The sequence below is a fragment of the Meriones unguiculatus genome, chromosome 12 (genome assembly GCF_030254825.1).
Source record: "Meriones unguiculatus strain TT.TT164.6M chromosome 12, Bangor_MerUng_6.1, whole genome shotgun sequence".
Lineage (NCBI taxonomy): Eukaryota > Metazoa > Chordata > Mammalia > Rodentia > Muridae > Meriones > Meriones unguiculatus.
In genome coordinates, this window is record NC_083360.1 from 18,244,566 (window position 1) to 18,266,660 (window position 22,095).

Here is a 22,095-nt window from a genome sequence, read left to right on the forward strand (position 1 = left end):
CCTTGTTCTGATTTTAGCTTATGGTCTCTCCCTGGTGACTGAAGTCACCATCAAATAAGAGTGGCTGGTTTTAAAAGGAGCTTTTCAAATGAAAATACAATTTGTTCAACATATTTTGCAACCTTGGGGGGGGGTGTCAAAACCTAGCTTCTGATGTTTGATCACTCAGCATGGCTGATCATTATGCTATCTCTGTGTATCTATAAAAATCTCTTCTTGAACAATTCAATTTCACTCAGTGTTTTCCTTGAATGTGGAGTGTAGGAGAGCTGTGGGGGAAAATAGGGATGTAATGGGACTAAAGTGTCTTCACTAGCAGAACTCAATTCTCTTGAGCTTATAAAGTAACTCTCCTTGCAACTGGATATGTGTATACACTAGGCAAGTGTTTCCAGATGTATTGTCTTGCCTGCCCTTCCATGTGCCTTTCTCTGGCCTAGGCTATATAAGGACGAAGGTGTTAAGGGGCTGCTAACATTAGAGCTGTGAAGGAGGATTCAATTCATCCCAGATGTAGTAGCTGACACCTTGTCTTAACTCTGTTCTCAGCCTAACACCATATATACTATGGGCTAATGGACCAGTCAAGATTCACAGGCAACATCATAAGTACCATGATGACTGCAGCTGACTGAAGAGAGCATTTTGATAATATGTTTCTCAGAGCTTCACAGCAATTTTTTTTCATCATGTTTTCTAAAGGTCCAATTTTAAAATATGTTTTTCTTTTGTTTGTTGTATTCACACAGCATGAATATGCTAGTTTTTTCTCTTTTCTACCCTATTTTCAAACCACAGATATTAATATTCTCAGCTATGCTGAAGAACTTAATTTATTGCAAATATAGTTTTAATGCTACCATTACTTATAAAAAGCAAAAAAGATAAGAGAATGAGAAAGAGCAGATGAATAGAGAAAAGAAGGAACTTGGCTTATGCAGACAGGCTACAGGAGGTGAAGGTGCTTACTTGTAGAGCTGACAGCACATCTTTTCTTACAGCCTAAGTAAGTATACAGCCGGGTATGTGCAGTTCCAAATAATGGAATGTTCTTCAAAACTCAGCTAAAGTTATTGCTCTCCAGAACAGACCATACTGAGACAAAAGATCATCCAGGCCATTCAACTCGTCAGGATCCTTGCGAAAAAAAAGTGCTGAGGAAGGAAGGCTCTTACTTTACACATGGAAGCACTAAACTACACAGATTATTAGTCCAAATAAGTATAATGTTCAAGTTAGAACTCAGAAGCTGAAGTTTGCTAAGAAAGACATGGTCCCATGGTTATAGTGCTTGCTGTACAGATCTGAGGAACATGGTTTAGGGTTCCAGAGCTCATACAAATTTCAGATGGGTATGGAAGCCCACCTTTAATTCAATGGCTTAAAAAAGACAGGGACTCCCTGGAGCTAGATGGCTACCTAGAGTAGCTGAATATACGAGCTCTGAGATGAATGGAGAGAACTTTCCTCATGATGATGTAATTTTCAATCAAGTAAAAGACCTGATGTCAGCCTCTGGCCTTCACATGCACACCTATACACATGCACACATACCCACACACACAAATTTGCAAGTCACTCAGACATGTCTATAAACATCCACCACACACAATATACATTTCAGAAAAGACAAGGGAGTATAAAAGGATGAAGACATTTGAACAAAGAACAAGATGAGATGAAAGATAAAATCATGGATCATAGTAGTGAAAATTATTTGAGACAGTGGAAATAGCTAGCATAAACGCTCTAGAGTAGAGCAATCTCAGAGTGTCTCAGGAAAATATGAGGAAGGCAAGGTGGCTATACAAGAGAAGCAATGGTGTCGACTGCAGAAGTTTGGTGGGGTAAGTAACACTGAGCCAAACTGTGAAATAAGCTTGTAGTCATTGTAAGGACTTAGACATTTACTCCACCATGCAGAATTTTGAGCAAGTACTACAATTTTCTTACATATGTAGAAAGAATAATTTGGTGGCTAGGTACTAATAAAGCAGAGGAAGAGAAATAGAGAAGCAGAGACCAGTGAAAGGCAATGGCCAATAATCTTCATGGTGATTTCTGTAGGTGCTTTCCTGCCTATATTACACACACCTTGATTTTCCGCACAAAGGTGAGTCGTTTCCCTCCTCCTTGAATCTGGGATGTAAAGATTGGCTTGTTGACATTAAAGTTAGAAGGAAGTAAAAGGATTCATAAGGAACCCAACAGCTCTGAACTACAGCTCTGAAAACATACTCTTGGGATGCTCCTGACCAGAACCTAGACACCGTGATGTTTTAAACACAACTGACCAAAACAGTCCCCGTACATTTGAACCTGTTGACAGGCCCAAGTGAACTCCACTCATTCTCCAGCCTCAACAAGAAGCAGCCAACCTCTTGTGCCATCATATACTGAGTCTAAATGCAGAAAGACTGCAATGAAAATCGCCTAACCAGACATCTAAGCCCACATATGTTTAGATTAAGTTGGAATAAGCCATACAAATATCAATAAATGAAACAAGGGTTACCGCTGGAGCCATAACAAGATAGAAGGAGATTGAGTCTGGTGTCCCAGAAAACCAACAGAAAACAAAAACAACCATCTGATTGATGTCTTCACAGAGGTGAAGAAAGAGAGAATTAAGAATGGTTTCTGGGGCTAGAGAGAGGGCTCACAACTCAAGAATACCTTGAGTTTAAATCTCCATCAACCATAGATAGATACATAGATAGATAGATAGATAGATAGATAGATAGATAGATAGATAGATAGACAGATAGGCAGGCAGACAGACAGACAGAGCAATAATAAATCTGGCATGGTATCTATTACCTCAGTCCTGTGGAGAATAAGGACCATAGGGTCACTGAATTTTTTGGCCACCAGTCTAGCGTCCTGTTCAGAGAGAGACCTTGTCTCAAGTGAATGGCTTGGCTTATGCAGACAGGCTACAGGAGGTGAAGGTGCTTACTTGTAGAGCTGACAGCACACCTTTTCTTACAGCCTAAGTAAGTATACAGCGGGTATGTGCAGTTCCAAATAATGGAATGTTCTTCAAAACTCAGCTAAAGTTATTGCTCTCCAGAACAGACCATAATGAGACAAAAGATCAAATATATTACAAAAAAGGCAAAATACATTACAAAAGGATACCTGGTGTCCTCTTCTGGCCCCCACCTGTCCACACAAAAACACCTGTACACACTCTTTCATATGTATATACAATACACACAGGTACAACCACATGTACCCACACACACATGCATACATACAAACACAAATACATGAATGACTACAAAAAATAATCAGATTATAAGAGCAATGTTTGCTTTCAAATACATATTTGGAGATCTGTAGATAAAACAAGAACGGGAAATAAACAGACTTCTGAGCAGAGAAATGAGAATCAAATGACACAAATCTGAATGGGATCAGCAAGTAACAAGAGGAAAGCCAAGATGTGGAGGACAGAAAGATTAAAGAAAGATTCCTTGTATTCTAATTCTAAAGTAGACCAGCGTCTTGGGAGTAGTTGCAGCAGGAATGGCAAAAAGAATAAAACAGGTAAATCTAGATAGATAGATAAATAGATAGATAGATAGATAGATAGATAGATAGATAGATAGATAGATAGATATTCAAAAGAGGTACATGACATTGTCAAAGACACAGCCACATAGTCACGTAATTTGTAACAACACAGTCACGGAGACTATGTCAGTTTAATAATTCAAGTTAGATAAATGAGGGGTTTGTTAGAAATGAGAAAGTAATGAAAGTACACAGAGAGCCCCCAGTGATGAGTCTGAAAATAATGGATCAAAGAGAAGAGAATGTGGACTTTGGTCTTTTGTGTTAAGAATATCCAGGCTTTCTAGTTGCTTTTAGATTGCATTTTATAATCTGTTATATTTTATTCATATTTATTTTCTTTTTTGTTTGGCTGAGAAATAACAAGAGAGAATTTAGATTTAGTTTCTCATCAGGAAGAAGATAAATCTGTCATTTTCTCTCTTATTTCAAAATAAACAGATTAACATTTGGGGGGTGGGCTTTATTTTCAACCCAGAAACTGATGAACATTCAAGGAAAATCCTCATCTTAACAGATTTTCAGCATAAACACTGCATATTAGTGATCCGAATAGATTTGTGTAAGCTTACATTAAATATCAAAAGTTAATATTCTTTCTGCCAAAAATATAATCACAAACCTACCTTTGCCCTCCTTAATAAGGAAAAAGTAAATAGAAGCATTTATAAAAGGTCAATGATTAAGAAAGGTGTCCCCCAAAGACTGAGTGTTTCTGTAAAGAACGGGGGGCCCCCTGGCTCTTCACTTGAAGGTCATCTCATCTCTTTACCAAGCTTCTGGGACACAGTTGAGAGGCAGCAGAGGAAGTGAAAGTGGAGTCAGTGCCACTTTGTCAGTCTGCTGCAGGGGTCAGAGCATTAATTCTGCTGCTTGGAATTCAGCGGCAGTTGGACACATAGGTCTCTGTTTACATCTCATAGCCTCAGTCACTCCTCATTGCCGGGTCTCAGAACATGTTCCTGAGACACAGGTGACTCTGATTAATTTTTCTGTACTCTACCTATCTGTCTTACAAGCATGATGCATATGATGTGGTACTTACCACACATTTTTAAAAAACGGGTCAGCAGCTGGCAATGAGCATTTACTTTAAATGAATTCCCTACATACGCATACCCATACAAATGTACCTTCATGTCTGTTGGCAATCTATTTTTACCATGTCCAAGGACAGGTACATGAGGCTAGCTACTACATTCCAGTGCTAACAAGATGCCAAGCGGTTCATAAAGAACATTGTAAGCATTCCTCTTTTTACTCAGTGCCTAGGACACATACTAGGTAGTGCTGTGCCACGGAGCCACATTCCTCAGCCTTCCTTTTACTTTTTGATTTTAAGACTGGGACCCCATGGATAGCCTAGGATTTTCTTGACATCAGCTGTAAACCAGACAGTCCTTAAATTTGTGATTCTCCTCTCTCTCCCTCTGGAAGAGGTGTGATTCTCAACCTGCATCCTGAGGAATAAGAAAATGACATGCCACCAGAGGAACTGGCATGGAACTGGCAAGGTGGAGCATGTTCAAACCCCAGAAATCTAAACCTTGAGAGTTAAAAATCTCAACCTGGGACAGACAGGAGTGGGACAGCTTCCTCCCGGTGTCTGGCCCGTCCCTTGAGCACTTAAGCATGGAGACCCCCAAACAGGAGGTGGTCCCTGGATGTAAATCAAGCATCACCAACATGCCAGCCAGACCAATGGGAGATATTCACCTCCAAACCCCTCTCTTCTTTCCAAGGTTTACATAGTACTCATTCACTGTGGAACACACATACACACACACACACACGGGAACTTGAGTTCCCTATCATCTAAGAGTTGTTGTTTCATCCCCGGAGAAGGTCTTCTCCCAATAGCAACCTCAGCTGGACTGGAATCTTGTAGACACACCACACACCACACACACACACACACACACACACACCACTTGGTTCATGACTTCGTTTCATGCTTCTTGGCTTAGTAGCATCCAGACACCCCAGGGAGAAGTGGAATGCTGAACCACACATAAGATGATAAAGAGAAGACATAATGTGTTAGAAAAGAAAGTAATAGCCAGGCATGGTGGTGCACACCTTTAATCCCAGCACTCTGGGAGTCAGAGGCAGGCAGATCACTTTGCGTTTGAGGCCAGCTTGGTCTACAAAGTGAGTCCAGGACATCCAAGGCTACACAGAGGAACCCTGTTTCGAGCATGACCCCTCTCCCCCCCCCAAAAAAAAAGAAGGAAAAAGGCCTGAGACGAAAGAAAGAAAGAAAGAAGAGAGAGAGAGAGAGAGAGAGAAAGAAAGAAAGAAAGAAAGAAAGAAAGAAAGAAAGAAAGAAAGAAAGAAAGAAATCATTATTTTCAGAGAAATATAAAGATTTCACGAGGTCTGATGGAAAAAGCCCCCTTTCAGGTTGATAAGAAATATTAAATGAATATAAATTCATTCTGTTTGGTAGGAAAAATTGTAAACAAACGCAACCTGTCACTTTCCCAAGGAAAAGCCATACTCCTTGGATGTGAAATTTAAAATTAAGTGCAGTTCCAAAACAATTTTGTTTTTGCCAAGAAAATTTATATTTATTTCTATTTTTCTTTATATTCTCTCCTTCCTGCTCTTGTTTCTCTTCCTCCAGTTACTGTAAGTCATTATGAATTTAGTTTTAATGAGCACCATTTCTCCAATTTAAAAGCTTGTTTTATTATGATACCTTAAGACATTCTATCACTGAATATATTTTTAAATATATGAAAAATTACAACTTTTTTTTCTTCTCAAAAATGATATATTTGAGACAGTAAAGGAAGAAAAGAGCAAATAGGATTGCATTGCAAATTTCTGCAAGTTTGTGGAATTGCCTGATAGAAAGTCTACTAAAGTGAGGTAGAAATGAAAATTAGTTATGAGAGAGGATCTGGCAGAAATTTCATCCCTTGCTTTGCTTGTGTAGTGGATGTTCAAGTATTCTCCAGACTCAGTGCTTGTGGTGAAACCTACATCTATGGCTACTGTGTACGTCAAGTAAAACTCCGAAACTTCAACAACAGAATGTGGGACATTTTAGAAGATGCTGTTCAGCAAAAGGATTCTTCAAATCTACTTCATGGTACTGACGATTTCAGATCAGGCTGAAATTTATATTTTACAATATTCCATAGACTAATGTTTAAAGGCAACATTTACTGCAACTGCCACAAACTTTAGGCACTGTGGCTGAGAATTATGGTAATTAAGTCTCACAGTGATCAGTGATGTCTCTTATAATTTTTACACTGAGGGAAACCATTGAGCCTCCTGTGTTCATGACAGCAATTCTTTATTCCTGCTCCTAGGGAATAACCCCTCCCAAGCAACCTTCACTGCCTTTTGACAAAAAGTCTATATGTGTAGTCTAACCTGATGTATAAATGTTTACATGTATCTACTGAAATGACATACTGGCTATGCATTCCTTGAAATTTATTCTGGAAGTATAAAAAGCTTTGTTTGGTCATAGCCCAAATGCATTTTTCATTATTCTTCAAGCTTGTTTCCTTGGATAGTTATTGATGAGATTTATGTTCACAGAAATTCAGCTGACATGCAAACAAAGACAATGAAAGTGCACAGCTTCAAACAGTACCATCCATAATAATTGACCTTGTACTATGAATTGCAAGTGTTGAACAATTGAATTGAAGATTTCAACTAATAGAAAGTATGCATGAGAGTAGGACTGGCTTTGTGAACATGCACAGATGCAGACTTGGAAGAAATCGTGTGTTTTAACATTCAATTAGTTTCATAGCCATGAAGGTCATCTGTAAAATTTCATTTATATCAGCAGGCTGCAATTCCAATTTAGATAATAAACAGTTCCATCAAATGCCAGAAAAAAAAAAAACACATTACAATCTCTTCTCAAAATATCAATATACAGCCACAACTTCAGACATTTTTTTTAGAACAAAAACTAACAAGTCCAAATCATGAAGGCAAAGTAGCCAAATGTAATTGTTATCAGTATCAATGTTTTAAACAGGCCATAGTAAACCTGGTTATTCTGTGATTCAGCAATTACTGAATGCTTCCAAGTAGAAAAGGTTTGATTAGCATGGCAGGAGTACTGTGCTATGTAACTATATGACTGTGGCCCTGAAGACAATGGAGGTCTACATTTTAAAACTTCCCAGTAACACTCCAAAGGACGTTTGAAATTGAATTCCTGGTATCGTCTGTGAGGGAGAAAAACTGTCTTTTCACATCTTCATCTATATCCCTTACAAAATGCCTGGTACACAATCAGGAACAACATATACTCTAATGAATAAAGGATTACGACTTTTTTAAAATTACAGATACCAGTACTTAATCTATAGAAGCTGTGGCTTTTGGAAGTATACAGTATGTTTACTGTGCAGAGAAGGAACTTGGGAAATAGTAATTATAGATTAGTTTTGCATTTTGTGGACATTGTGATCTAAGTGGTTTGCTAAGGCACTTTAGCTACAAAGGTGAATCATTTTCCCTGAGTGTGCCAGGAAAGCATGTGTGCAAACAAATAGTGATTTTATCACACTATAATTAATTTTAAAGTGCAGGTTCTATGGCACTGAGTCAATGCATTAAATTAAGTCGTGGATATTACATTATTAAGGGAAACCTTATTTGGTAAAGCTAATGAATTCTAAATTTCAATAGCTTTGAGTGCAGGTGTTCCCAGATGGCAGAAAGATGGTTTTCCTCTATGTATTATTCAGCCATCTGCTTCCTCAGACTTCCTCTGGGCTCTTTCTGTCTCTGTACTCAGTTGGAGGATATGGGAATAATGCAGGATACAGCCACTTAAACCACCCTAACCTTAAAGTAATAAGCCTCATTTGTGTTCATAAGACCCAGCAAAAGCTAGTAAAAGGATTTGACCTAAATGGCACACAACCTTTAAATTGTACTCTCTGTCTGGGAAACTATGGAAATACAGGATATGCACATAACTGGTTTGGCCACAGGTGCCCACAGAAGGTTAACCCATGTGGAAGAAAGCTTTGGAGGGACTTCACAAAAGTAGTGATAAGTATGATGATATTTCAGTCATAACCCGGCCTTATCCAGGAGAATAAACAAGAAGGAGCCATGAATAACTTGAACAATGTGTTCAGTAACCTGTAGGTTAGAGAGAGAAGGTATTAAACCCAAGGGCAAGGGCATTCCAGCCTACTTCTGCAGTGATTGTGTGACAGTGATGGACAAGAAAGCAATCAGAGCTGATAAAAGGAAGAAGATGAAGCACTTAAATGCTACCTTGGTAAACCTGTATTCCTTCTCCCTCTCCCTAGTTCCTTCCGTACTCTCATTGACTGGGTCCAGATCCTCACAAACTATTGTTCTCATTCTTGCTCATTCATGAGGATAATCTCTCTGCTAGACAGGGCCACTAAAGGGAAATCTTTCCTATTGAACGACTGACCTTTTAATTCTCCCAATTGACTGTGTAGATAAAGCCTGGTCATGTGTCTCCGCCAATTGGCCACTATTGAGAAAAGCGGAGCACAGTTCTCTCACTGACACAGACATAACTTGAGTGCTCCAAGGACATGGGCAAGGGCTGCTCAAACAGTGGCTGCTAATTAACTGCCTTTTGAAACGAGGCAGTTTGAGGTACTGTGTCCCCCTATTGTGTTTCCTCATCGATACCCTTCAGCTGAGAGAGTGCAATCCCCAGCGACAGCAATATGTTCATTTATTTTTAATATTCCATGACCTACTCAGGGTTATGGCCTCATTAAAAAACGATTGATGTCTCTGACATAAGCCTGTGAAGTGCCCTTGTTGTCTGCATTTATACATGATGAAGAAAAAAAATGAAAAAGAGTTGCCCTAGATCTTACGAACACTGTAACAAAAACTGACAAGAGTAATTGTTTGCTACTTTGGGGACATACAGAAATAGATAACCGATCAAACGAGGTCAGTGAATTTTGCTTCTATATATGGTTATAAGATATGTTATTTTTAAAAATTTAAATTGCTAACATGAGTGGGGCAAAAATCTGAATCCCTTATTAATTTCACTTAATTAATTTTCTCCAGAACAAGATACTAAAATTGAGTCTTTTTAAACTTCAGTTTATCTATGTAAATCCCACAAATGGTGTCCCTCTTGAATATCTCTATACTAACTCTGTTGGGAAAACTCATGAATAATGTGTTAAGTCAGTATGGTGCAGGCATATTCTAAACACTGACAGCTGTCAAGTAATGTGACTATTACCCACCTGAAAACTGAAAATACAGACAGAGGTACTGCTTTAGGCAAGCATGATTTGATGCTCAATGATTGCTGATAACTGATATTTATAATGAGTTTCTCCTGAAGCACAGCTTTGTCCTGTGGAATCATCTGACTCCTAGGGGAAAGAATATATCATGCTAAGCAAGATTTTGCTAATAAACTCTTAAATGATAGACTGATTAAATGCTGGGAAACAAGATGTCAATGTTTAGTGAATATGTTAACCCCAGAGCCAACTGAATTATGTCCTTATCCTTTAGAGAGTGCCTTATGGGCTAGAAAGCTATGAAGAATAACCCAAAGGCCCTGGCTTTGAAACAGGTAGAGTAGGAAAGTTTAAATGCTAAGGCAACATGTAAAATTGATCCATTGATGCTGCATAACTCTTGAAAGGAAGGGGGAGCATGGTCCTCTGAGAGAAGCAAGGAAACAAGCATTCATGAGAATTTAGGCCTTGGTAAGTATTGGATAGAATCCCAGATCCACCAGGTCTCCAACCCCAGAGTGGTATGACCTTAAAAAGCTTTATTATAGAATTTGTGTGTATGATGTATTTGTGCAAGGATGTGCATCTTGGCCTCTATGTGGAAGTCAGGACAACTTTGTAGAGTTGGTTCTCTCCTTCCGAGTTTGCATAGGTTCCCAGGATCATTCTAAGGTCCCTAAACTTGTATGACAAATGCTTTTTTTCTGCTGAACAATCTCAGATTTCAGTTGGATGATCTTTTCCAATCTTATGGAGGTAATAAAAATGCAGTGCTGTTTATTGAAAATAATGGTCCATTCAAATCTGAAGTGTGGTTGATTATAGTTTAAAAAATGTTAGTATTTAATATTATATTATATTATATTATATTAGGAAGAGTAGTGGGTAATAGTCTAGATATATAATATTCAAATTGGGCCTCTATGAAAAATAAAAATTATCTAGATATAAAGGGAGAGAATAATATTGTAGGCAAGACGAAATATGCAGAAATCCAAAGCCATAGAAGACATAATGCAAATGAATATTTTCATTGTTTCCAGTAAACATCAGTTTATTACAGTCTGATTTGCAAAAGAAAATGAGAAAATAAAAGTATTTTGTATATTCTTTACATAGCTTAAAAAACCCTCTGGTCCAAGATATTCTATGTTAGAGGTGAGTATGCTGCAGCTTTGCAACACGGGGATTGTCAGATTTATAAGAGTCAGGTACACTTAATCTTTCTTTTAAACCCTTTGCCATTTCACCTCGCCAAAATCTGAGTAGTCTTAATTAATTCTGTATTAAATCCTAGAATTTATAACAGTAAAAATATAAAGCTTTTACCAAAAAAGATATCCTCAACTTAATTGCTTGAATTCCTTGGCAGTCTTATTTAGTACTCAAAAGTAATGAATTGTGAGTATTCCTGTATTAAATTTAAGATACAGAGAGACAAAAAATAGGTCTTTAAAACAGAGGAAGGCCAGCTCAAATGATACAGGGTTCCACAATGCCTCCTTCCCTGGGGCCCCAGATGTTGGGTTTGTGCATTCTCTGATTGAAGGTCAGGAATCAACAGCGCTGTGCAAACAGTGAAGGACTGTGTTAGTTCATAAATCTTGATGCACTAGCCCACTCCCAGGTTGCTTATCCACCTCTGATGCCATCATCAGTTGCCACCCACAGCGCCCCAGGATAAAAGGACCCCTGCCTCTTACCTCTCTCACTTGCTCTCTTGCTCCTTGCTGTTTCTGTAGTCTCTCTCCCCTTTCTCTGTCTGGGCACCTTCTCCTCTGCCCTCATAGCTTATTCATGCCCTAACTCTTCCCCTGAATAAACTCTTTCATATACAAAACAAACAAACAAACAGAGGAGGGCAAAGTGAGATATTTAAAGCTTTGAGGCCACATAGGAAATGATAAAGACTCGACATGATCCATCTAGGATGCCACAGCAAAGCTGCCATAGATGGGTGACTTTCATACAACAGAAATTCAGCTTTCATACATCACGAAACTCTATGATCCAAGATTAAGGACTCAGCAAATTTGGTGTCTGATGAGCACTTTCTTTCTACTTCATCAGTGGAACCTTGTTTCTGTGTTCTCATGTTGAAAAAGAACAAGAAAGCTGTATGGGGATCTCTTCAACAAGAACATTCACTCCATTCTAAGCAGCTCTGCATTCATAACTCACTTACCCAATCTCAAAACCTTCAGTTCCCCACATTACCATGTCTGTGAATTTGGGAGGAATATAGACACTTTGTAGAATGAATTAAACCTAGGTCTATTGAATTCTAACCCCACTTTCTCTATCTGCAATCAACAATGTCAGGCTCTGGTCCTAATTAGAGGCAGCTGAATCTAGAGACATATAGGATCCCTTGAGTTCTTTTTGTAGTACATAATACATTAGTAACTTTTCATCCCATCTTTGTAAAAAGAAACTTATTTTTCATTCTAACCCAAAACTAAATGCTCACCTGCACTATGTGTGGCTATGCCTCTAATGCCAGAGAAGGAGTTGGGTCAGAGAGTGCCAAGATGTTGAAGAAATTAAAGAGCTTTAGGCAGATATGTCAGACTTTATTTAGCAGTACACAGGCTGCCAGGCCCCTACTGACATACAGCAGACTTAAAGGTACTATAGACCAGCCAACAAGCCTACCTACAAACACGCACAAGCAGGCCCCTACTGACATACAGCAGACTTAAAGGTACTATAGACCAGCCAACAAGCCTACCTATAAACACGCACAAGCAGGCTGCAAAGATGGAGTGAAGAACTTTGGCTTCTGACTCAAGGCCATGTTTATACAGAAGCAAGACAAAAGTGGAATGCTTCAGAAACTAGGTAGATGAGAAATAGCATCACTGATAATTTTTGGGCTCCTTGGATCCCCAGGATCAGAGTACTGATTCATAGCCTCCCAGGAATCAGGTATCAGCCGTGCTTTAGATGAGTCATATAGGGTATATTTACCAGTGCCATATTGTTTAAACATAGACTGGCCCTTTCAACTTTCTGCTTCCACCATTACCAACTCCTAATACAAGCCAGAAACATAGAAAGTGCTTCAACATCATTGAATGAAATAAGGACATGATCACTCCTAGGTATGGTTGAAGGGTTTTTTATTGTAGATGTGAGGGAGCGTACAGCCAAAGCATTTGGAAGGGTCCCGACTGATCTGGGCCATGAGAGGAGGTGGTGAGGAAAGTGAAGAAGCAAAGGAAGAGACAAAGAAAGAGAGAGAACAAAGAGAGAAATGAAGAGAGGAACCAAGTAAACATATATACACACACACACATGCACAGAGAGAGAGAGAGACCAAGAAAGCACATGGCTGAAAATAGCTCTGTTATATCAGAAAGAGGAGCTGAGGGAAGGGAAGTCCCTGGGTTGGAAATGTTTAGAGTAGGGAACGTGGTGAGACTAGCTACGAGGAGCCAAGGGTCTCTAACAGGCAACCGAGTTTGTGTCAGAGACTGTCTCTTCTCCCCTTAAGAGGGGACCCACTGAGCTGTCTGCTCCTTGATCACTTCTCCCTGGTGGGGAGACCTAGCCAGCCCACAGAGGAAGTGGATCCAGGCAGTCCTGATGGGATCTGATAGGCTAGGGTCAGACAGTAGGGGAGGAGGACTTTCCCTATCAGTGGGAGAGAGAAAGGGGAAGAAGATGGAAGAGAGAGAGAGAGGGGGGGGGGAGAGAGAGAGAGAGAGAGAGAGAGAGAGAGAGAGAGAGAGAGAGAGAGAGAGAGAGAGACTAGAGACCAGTATGGGCTTTGGTATGCTAACAAGTACAACTTTTAACCATTTGTCCCTGGTTTCTTTGGGACCTGATTATTATAGCTTTCTGTCTTATATTCAAGTCCTGACTCTTTCCACCTTCATATGCTATAGCAGTAGATAAGAAAGTTCTTCTGTGAACTTAAATTCCCAATGAATTAGGAATTTAAAAAAAAAATGAAGTCTCCACAATCATATTTCAGATAAGGTTTTCTCTCTCCTGCAAACTTGTTACTGAGTTCAGATTTATCAGCAACATCATAAGTTGCCTTAAAAAACAAGAAAGCAGGTAGGTGTGGTGGCATATGCCTTTAATCCCAGCACTCCGGAGGCAGAGACAGGTGGATCTTTGTGAGTTCAAGGCCAGCCTGGTCTACAAAGCTAGTCCAGGACAGCCAGGACTATTACCCACAGAAACCTTGTCTTGAAAAAAGAAAGAAAGAAAGAAAGAAAGAAAGAAAGAAAGAAAGAAAGAAAGAAAGAAAGAAAGAAAGAAAGGAAGGAAGGAAGGAAGGAAGGAAGGAAGGAAGGAAGGAGGAAAGAAGAGAGTGATAAAAGTCTAGAAGATTCCATGAGTGTCACCAGAAGAAGCTGGTCCTGATGTCAACAAAGGATGACAAGGAGAAAATATATGCCAACAAGGCTCATTGGCAGAAACCTTGCCTTCCCTCCCATGTCTTTGTGTCTGAAGCCAGAAGACCATATTCATTCAGGAGATGGGATTCCGTTTCAGTCAATCCTGGGAAACACCCTGAGGGATCTGTGCAGAGGCTTAGTTGACTCCAGGGCCACTCAGCTGATGTCTAAGCTCAACCCTTCAGGCTGATGTTCCTGTCACGTGGTGTGCCTCAGAAAGTAATGTACATGTATTCCCTATCATCTGCCACCACATTCTGTCTTTTCGCCCTCTGTCTACTTACAATTAAGCCACACCAGGGAATTTATCACTCAGGCACATCACTTTCCTCTCTTATCACCCTAAACACTTGAAGCTTGGATGAGGACTGATGTCTGCAAAGAGGAGCCGGCTTGTGGAAAATACTCCAAAGTACTGTAAGAAGTGACATGAGGGGTGCAAAACAGATAACAAGGCATGCAAGCTTTTGAAGTCCCAACCAGATGAAGGAATAATCAACGGTCCGCCTGAGAGTGCAGACCTACAAAGCTCGGCTGCCAATTCCCAGTCCTCTTCCCAGGGAGCCACACTGTTCTCATCAGCGTGCTCCATAAATTTTGCAGTAGGATGCAAACCGCTGGCTTGAAGCTGACACTGATTGAGAAACCTAGCCCCAGGCCAACTGCTCTGAGGAGAGAAGCTGGGGGTTCAGAAGGAAACACCACAGTCTGTTGTTCTGCAGATTTGTCAGCATTTAGAGATCATAGGAAAGACAGAGCACAGCAAGGGAAGGCTAATGCCCTGAGGGGAAATAATGCTTGACTGATTTTTTTTTTTTAGTTTTTTTTTTTTTTTTTCATTTTGGTCAATGAAAACAAAACGAGCAAACAAACAAACAAAAAACCATAAAATTCAGTATTAAGTTTGTTCTGTTTTGTTTTTTCTTGATAGTTACAAAAGTCTGTTGTGATTTTGTATTCTGGCTCTTTGTTGGTGGTGGTTTTCTGTTTTATTTTGCTTTGTTTTGATTTGTATTGACTTGATTTGATTTGATTTGTTACCTCCCAGTGAACTTTCTTCTATCTACCATCAAGCAATAGAGGGTGACCTAGGCTACAGAAGCCTGGTTTTCTCTCATTAGAGAGTAGCCACGGGCTCTTTAAACTAATAAAGCTGAAGAGAAATCACAGATAAAACAAGATAGAATATTCAGGTGCAGATGACAAGAGAGCGCCTCGGGAGGTTTATGTTAATAATTATAGTGCTGGAGTAAGGAAAGGGACCCGGAAGAAAGGCTCTTTATGATGTATTTACAGTCTTTGCAAAATGTTCTGCATAGTAATGCCAATTTTGAAGTTTTCCATCCCTCCCTCCCCCATAAACAGAGACCATTTTTCCCCCCAGGAAATTATTCAAAACGCAAAAAAAGCAAACACTTTCTCTCATTTTTACAACAGGAAGAAAATGAAATAGCATGTGCACCATTAGCCTGCTGGAAACCCTAGAGGGCGTGATTTCCGACCCATAAGGTAATTTTCCTTGATCCATTAGGAATAAGCTTCTAATTTATCCCCCTCCAGCTTGTTTCTCAATCCCGCACTTCCTAATTCCAATATTTTTTTTCTTTACATATATCTCTGTTGGTTTGTTCATTACTGGTTTTGCTTTTATCAAGCTCTGAGATACTTTTCTTTTTTAATTAATTTATTGTTTTATTAATTACAATTTATTCACTTTGTATCCCAGCTGTAGTCCCTCCCACCTGCCCTCCCTCCCTCTTCTCCACCTATGCCCCTTCCCCAGTCCACTGGTAAGGGAGGTCCTCCTTCCCTTCCCTCTGACCCTAGCCCATCAGGTCTCATCAGGAGTGGCTGCATTGTCTTCCTCTGTGGACTGGTAAGGCTGCTCCCCATTCAGGGGGAGGTGATCAAAGAGCCAGCCACTGAGTTCATGTCGGAGACAATCCCTGTTCCCCTTACTAGGGTACCCACTTGGATACATACCTGCCTTGGGCTACATCTGTGCAGGGGTTCTAGATTATCTCCATGCATGGTCCTTGGTTGGAGTATCAGTCTCAGAAAAGAACCCTGGGCCCAGGGTTTTTGGTTCTGTTTCTCAGCTACTTTTCAAGGGATTATCAGTAGTTTCACTGTGTGTATGAGCATAAGAATATATTTGTGTGTGTATTATGTACCATTGTCTATATGTATGTTGGCATACACATACATATGTTGTTAAAATTAACAAATTCAAGAGGCTAATAAAAATAGGCATTTTGCAGAAAGGGACTCCAAAATAGCAGCCTCTGGCATGCTGATTATATAAGACAGCTTAGGGTGACTTAAAATCTTTCCATTGTGAGAAATCACTGTCCTAATCACCTGTAAATGGGAGCCTTCATCCCTCTCAAAGTCCTCATCTCACTGGCCTAGGACACACTGTATCCTATGAAAAATTCAGAGCTTTTAACTACCCTGCCCTTTTGCAGCCCTGAGCTCAGTCTCATAGCAGACACCCTGACTCTCAGAGTCCAAGGACAAACAGGTACCAGGTGCCAGCTAGGAAAAAATGAGGCCTAGAGCCTCCTGTAACTCTGATGAAGACTAAGCACAATTTATATTGGAAATGGATCATAGCAATGTATTTCTTACACATATATATCTATAACTGTCCATATATAAAAATTCAGGCTGTATGTGTATATGTGTGTGTGCTTGCCTGCACACATGCCCACATGTGTGAATGTGTGTGTTTGAGTGTGTATGTGTATATGTATTTGTGAGTGTGTGTTGTGTTGTGCTTGTGTGTACATGTGTGTACATATGTAGTGTGTTTATGTTTGTATAGGTGTGCTGTGTGTATGTAAGTGTGTACATGTGTGGTGTGTGTATATGAGGGTGTGTGCATGTGTGTAGTATGTGTACCTATGTTCATGTGTGTATACATGTGTGTTTGTGTACATGAGTAGTGTTTGTATGTGTGTGCCTATGTGTTTGTATCTGTGTGTATGTGTGTGAGTGAGTGCAGTTGTGGGGGGGATGTGTGTGTATGTGGATTACCTCTCTTTTCTCTGTCTCTATGGGTTCCACATAGATTGATTAAACCTGAGATCAAAAATATTTTTTTACAAAAATGCTTCTGTTTTCTTAAGATTATCCCCTAAGAACTGCAACATAATAAGTATTTCCGCAGCATTTACTGTGGGGTGGGTACAAAAAGCGTTCTGAAGATGATTTAATGTACAGAAGAGGATATGTTGAAGTAAAATGCAAAAATGCAGCATTTATACAACAGACTGAACACTTGCAGATTGGGCTGTCCCTGGAGGTCCCAAAACCAACCTCTCCTGGACACTGAGGGTACAGTGTGTTCATTTTTGTTTTTATTTATTCAAGATACAATTTGTTTTGTAGCAATCTTGGGAAAGGGATGCTGACTGGTAATAAGGTAAAAATGACTAAAAGTGGGTTTCTGTTTTAGCCAAATCACACCAGAGGAAACCACACATGAGAAATTAGTGTTGAAGCATTAAGTTTTAATCCATCACAGGTCTTATGAACCTGGCTTTGAACACTCCGTTTTCTATTCCAAGTATGAGGACCTTTCTTTAATTACTTACACTTCAGAATCTGATTTCTTCATGAATAGAAATAGAGAGAGTAACATCTACCAAATATATTTCAAAGCAGGAAACAAAACAAACAAACAAACAAAAAACCCTGATGCAAAGTGCACCTGAACAAACAGCATTTTGCAGATAGAGACAGGGAAATCATAGTTCCCGGCTTCCTTGGACTACAGAGTGAGACTTTGCCTCAGAAATGATTGTAAAGTTTGTGCTCTGACAAGGGAAGCAGCTGGGCTAACTGCAGATCTTCACCTCTGCAGATCTTCATCCTCCATTCCTCAAAATCCCATCCCCCGGTCTCATCCCCAGACAGAGGTGACCACCTGCTGCTGCCTCCCTTCCATCCCACCCCCATTTCCAGTGGAACACACAGATCTTCCCCTCCAAACTTTCTTTCTTTTTCTTTTCTTTAGCCCGGCCCCAAACCCAGCAGGCATTCCCTGAGAACCCACCTGACACTGATAACAGGGAAGCTGGTATGCTAACCACAGATGCTCACTTTTCCCTGTAAACCCAACACCCAGTCTCGTTCCTAGCTCTGCTGCAGACCACATGCTCCTGCTTCTCTTACTCATAGCTGTATCCCAGCCATCAACTCCAGCAGGCTTTCCCTGAACAACTCACTACTAAATGAAAAGTGAGTCAAGACAGAAACTGAAGACTTTCTAGAACTGAATGAAAATAGATACGCAACATGTTAGTACTTAGGCAGCCTGCTTCTGGGTTGCCTAGCAACCTATGATGTCATCATGTGTCACCTGCCAGGTAGCCACACCTGGCAGCATGGTTACATTGCTCCTTAAAAAGACCAATCCACCACTCTGTCCTGTCTTGGCTCTTGCCCTCTCCACTCTTGCCCTCTCCCCTATCTCTGTGGGGACACCCCCCTCCTTTTCCCTCCCATCATGTGTTACTCTCTCCTCTCTTTTCATCTTCATCTAATAAACTCTTTCATAGAAAATCTGCTGTCCTAATATTTAATGGTTAATTAATGCTCACCTTAAAGAATGCTTATGCTGTTAACACAAATGTGTATGTCTACTGCCTTTTCTACATGTATATATGAAATATACATGAAATGTATATTTCAGTGCAGATTATAATTATGATGCTAAAGTTTTATCTCCTTTGTAAAATTTAATAAGTAATTCTTGTAAGCTGCAGGAAATCTACCTGAATCTACCTCTCAGGTCAATTGGTCTCCAGATAAGTACTGCAGTTATTGCCTATCTCAGAGGGTGGGATTCCTACCCTTTCCCTGATTTGGGACTTTCCTTTCCTGGCTACTTGATTGCTACCTTCTACAGGCAACACCGGCTGGATTGGTGAGTTCCCCTCATTGATCAGCACAAAGGCCTCTCTTGGTAGAGGAAACTTGACCATTGAGAGACTGGCAACTTCCTACTACCTTTTGAGATGGAGGGACCCCCCCAAACACAGTCTTCACTGGCCATGGTTGATCTTTTTTGCTGACCTCCATTTAGGACTTCCTGTTTCCCTTGGGAGAGATGTTTTCCCTTTAGTGCACAGTTTTCCCCCCTTCACGCTCGCCTACGAAAATCCTAGGGCTAGGTAAACTGTCTCCCATGGGCAGTTGTGCCCTTGGTCTCTCGACAACGCTGATGAGTTGTTGGATCAGGTAGGACCATACTCTACTGAGCCAAACCTTGTTTTTGGGATGCCTTGACAGGTCACTGACTCCTACCCTCCCAATGGGAATAGTTCTTTTGTCTGTTTCTGCAGATTTTCCTCTGGGATATCTTCTGGAGAATTTCAGATTTCTACACCTAGTGCCTGCTTTAAGGGCCTCTAAGATTATACACTTCTGTAACCAAACTTGGCCTCAATTTCCTTAAATGACAGATCCAAAGCAAAGCCTTTTTGATTACAACCAGTTATTGTGTAAATGGAGGTTCCCTCAGATGAATGGAGGTTCCCATGTTCAAGTCTCTTTGATCCAAACCTTCCACCTCTTTTCACTCTCCCAAAAGTTTTAAATGTATACCTAAAGAATTTTCTCCATAATCTATTCTACTTATATGTTCCAGTATCCTGCCAGACACAGATGTTTCCTATATCCACAACAGTGCCAAAGCAGCTACCACAAGTGTTCCAGTCTGACCTCACAGACTTCCATCAAGCTGGACCTGCACTTTCCCTCCCAGACATGGATGTTCTTACAGACCCTGGACAGTATCACAACAGCCTGTTTTTCCTGGGCTTGGCCAGCATTTCAGCCTTTTGACCTCCCTACAACACCCCCAGTGTTAGCAGGAAGTAGCCAGAATAGAATCTATGCCCAATATTCACATATTACTAACAAAAGGCTGGGTTGGTACGCTTCAGGACCAGGACAAGTAGCTCTAAGCTCTCCCAGCATTTCTCAGTCCCTACCTGCTGCCTTGTGTGGCTGGCAACTCTCTACTGGCAATCCTCTACCCTGAACTTTCCAGGACAGGGGCTTCTCCTCCTCCTCTTGACCATGTAATCTGGACATTTTGGAGATCTTACTTTCTCTCTCTCTCTCTCTCTCTCTCTCTCTCTCTCTCTCTCTCTCTCTCCCTTGCATGGCAACCAAGAGCTGCTTCCAATGAACCTAAATTTATATACTTCAACTTGTCTTACATGAAAAGCAGCCCAAGTTCCTCATTTTTTATTATAGAAAAAGGGAGGAATGTTAGTATTTTGGCAGCTTGCTGCTGGGTTACCTAGAAACCTAGATGTCATCATGTGTAGCTGACCAGGTAGCCACACCTGGCAGGCACGATTATGTTGCTCCTTAAAAAGACCAACCTGCCACTTTGTCCTCTCTTGGCTCTTGCCCTCTCCTCTCTTGCCCTCTCCCCTTTTTCTGTCGAGGCATCGCTCCCTTTCTCCCCTCATGTCTCGCTCTCTCCTTTCTCTCTCTTCATCTCCATCTAATAAACCTCTTTCATATAAAATCTGCTGTGAGCATTTTTCAAAACGTGAATGAAATTCAGAATTGTGCTTTCAAAATCACAACAAGGAACTTCAGAAGCTGTGTGGACAGTAGACAACAGTAGAAAACCTGGGGCCACATATATCAGTCACAAAAATGTATTTATAAATTTTATTTGTATTTAAGTTATATATAATTTTAAATCTGCATTTTTATTGTAAGATAATATTTTAAAAATTTAAAAATATTCAGAATGAATAGCTAGAAGGAACTATCACCAAAGGCATTTCTGAAGTGTTGAGGATGGCAGTGTCCTGAGGTCCTTTGGCCTAAGAAAAGTTGGGTGTGTTGAATGATTACTCTCTAGTTCTTTCTTTGGGTTGTTTGCCTCTTTATTTGTTTGTTTGTTCTGTTTGAGATAAGGTCTAACAATGCAGCTCTAGCTTTTCTGATACTCCCTATGTATCTCAGAATGGCTTCTTCAAACCCAGAATCCTCCTGATTCAGTCTCCAAATTGTAGAGAAATGCCCTACTCTCTAGTCATGGCTGTCCTTAGACTATAGTGCCCTCCACTTGGTGCCCACATCACTTGTGTGGTATGGTGTGTGGTGTGTTTTGCCTACCGACCTACTTATATCATTGTAATGTAGACAAAAGCTTAGCATGCTTGGGGCACATGAAAGCTATAATAACTCTCCCTCATTTGTTAATACTCTATAGATTTATCACGAGAAGCAACTCCTCACAGTGAATACAGTGAATCCTTTTGGTCTACGTGAAATGAGAATGTACACAACATAAATCTAAATCCAATCCTCAGCCTAGAGAGAAGCCCATCTTAGTCAAAAGCATGCTGTCTGACTTAATCCACAGACCGATAAAACAAGGAAAATAAGTGTTATTCTCATCACATTGAAACATAAACCAAAATTATACAGCATTGTATAATTATACAGCATTGTGACAATAGTCCGTTAATAAAAATGAGCCAAAAACAATGACATTTAAATATCAAGTTATAGCTTACTCCCCAGGCCCAGGTATTTTCCTAATTTAGATTCTCCTAGCTTCAACAGTATTATTCAATCAATCCTCTTCCACCCTTTTCTTTTGTTTTCTTAAGCATGTGTCTTTTCTATTATCTGTTACCCATTGAATTCCAGCACATTTACAGTACTGCTGAGATACTTTTAATCTTAATTATCTTCTCAAATATAGTGATAAATTAATTCAACCATATGTTGGAGCAACAATTGTTGTACATAGGAAAGGAGGACTTTACTAAAGATTTAATATATTAATTAATTAATTAATGATGAAATCCATT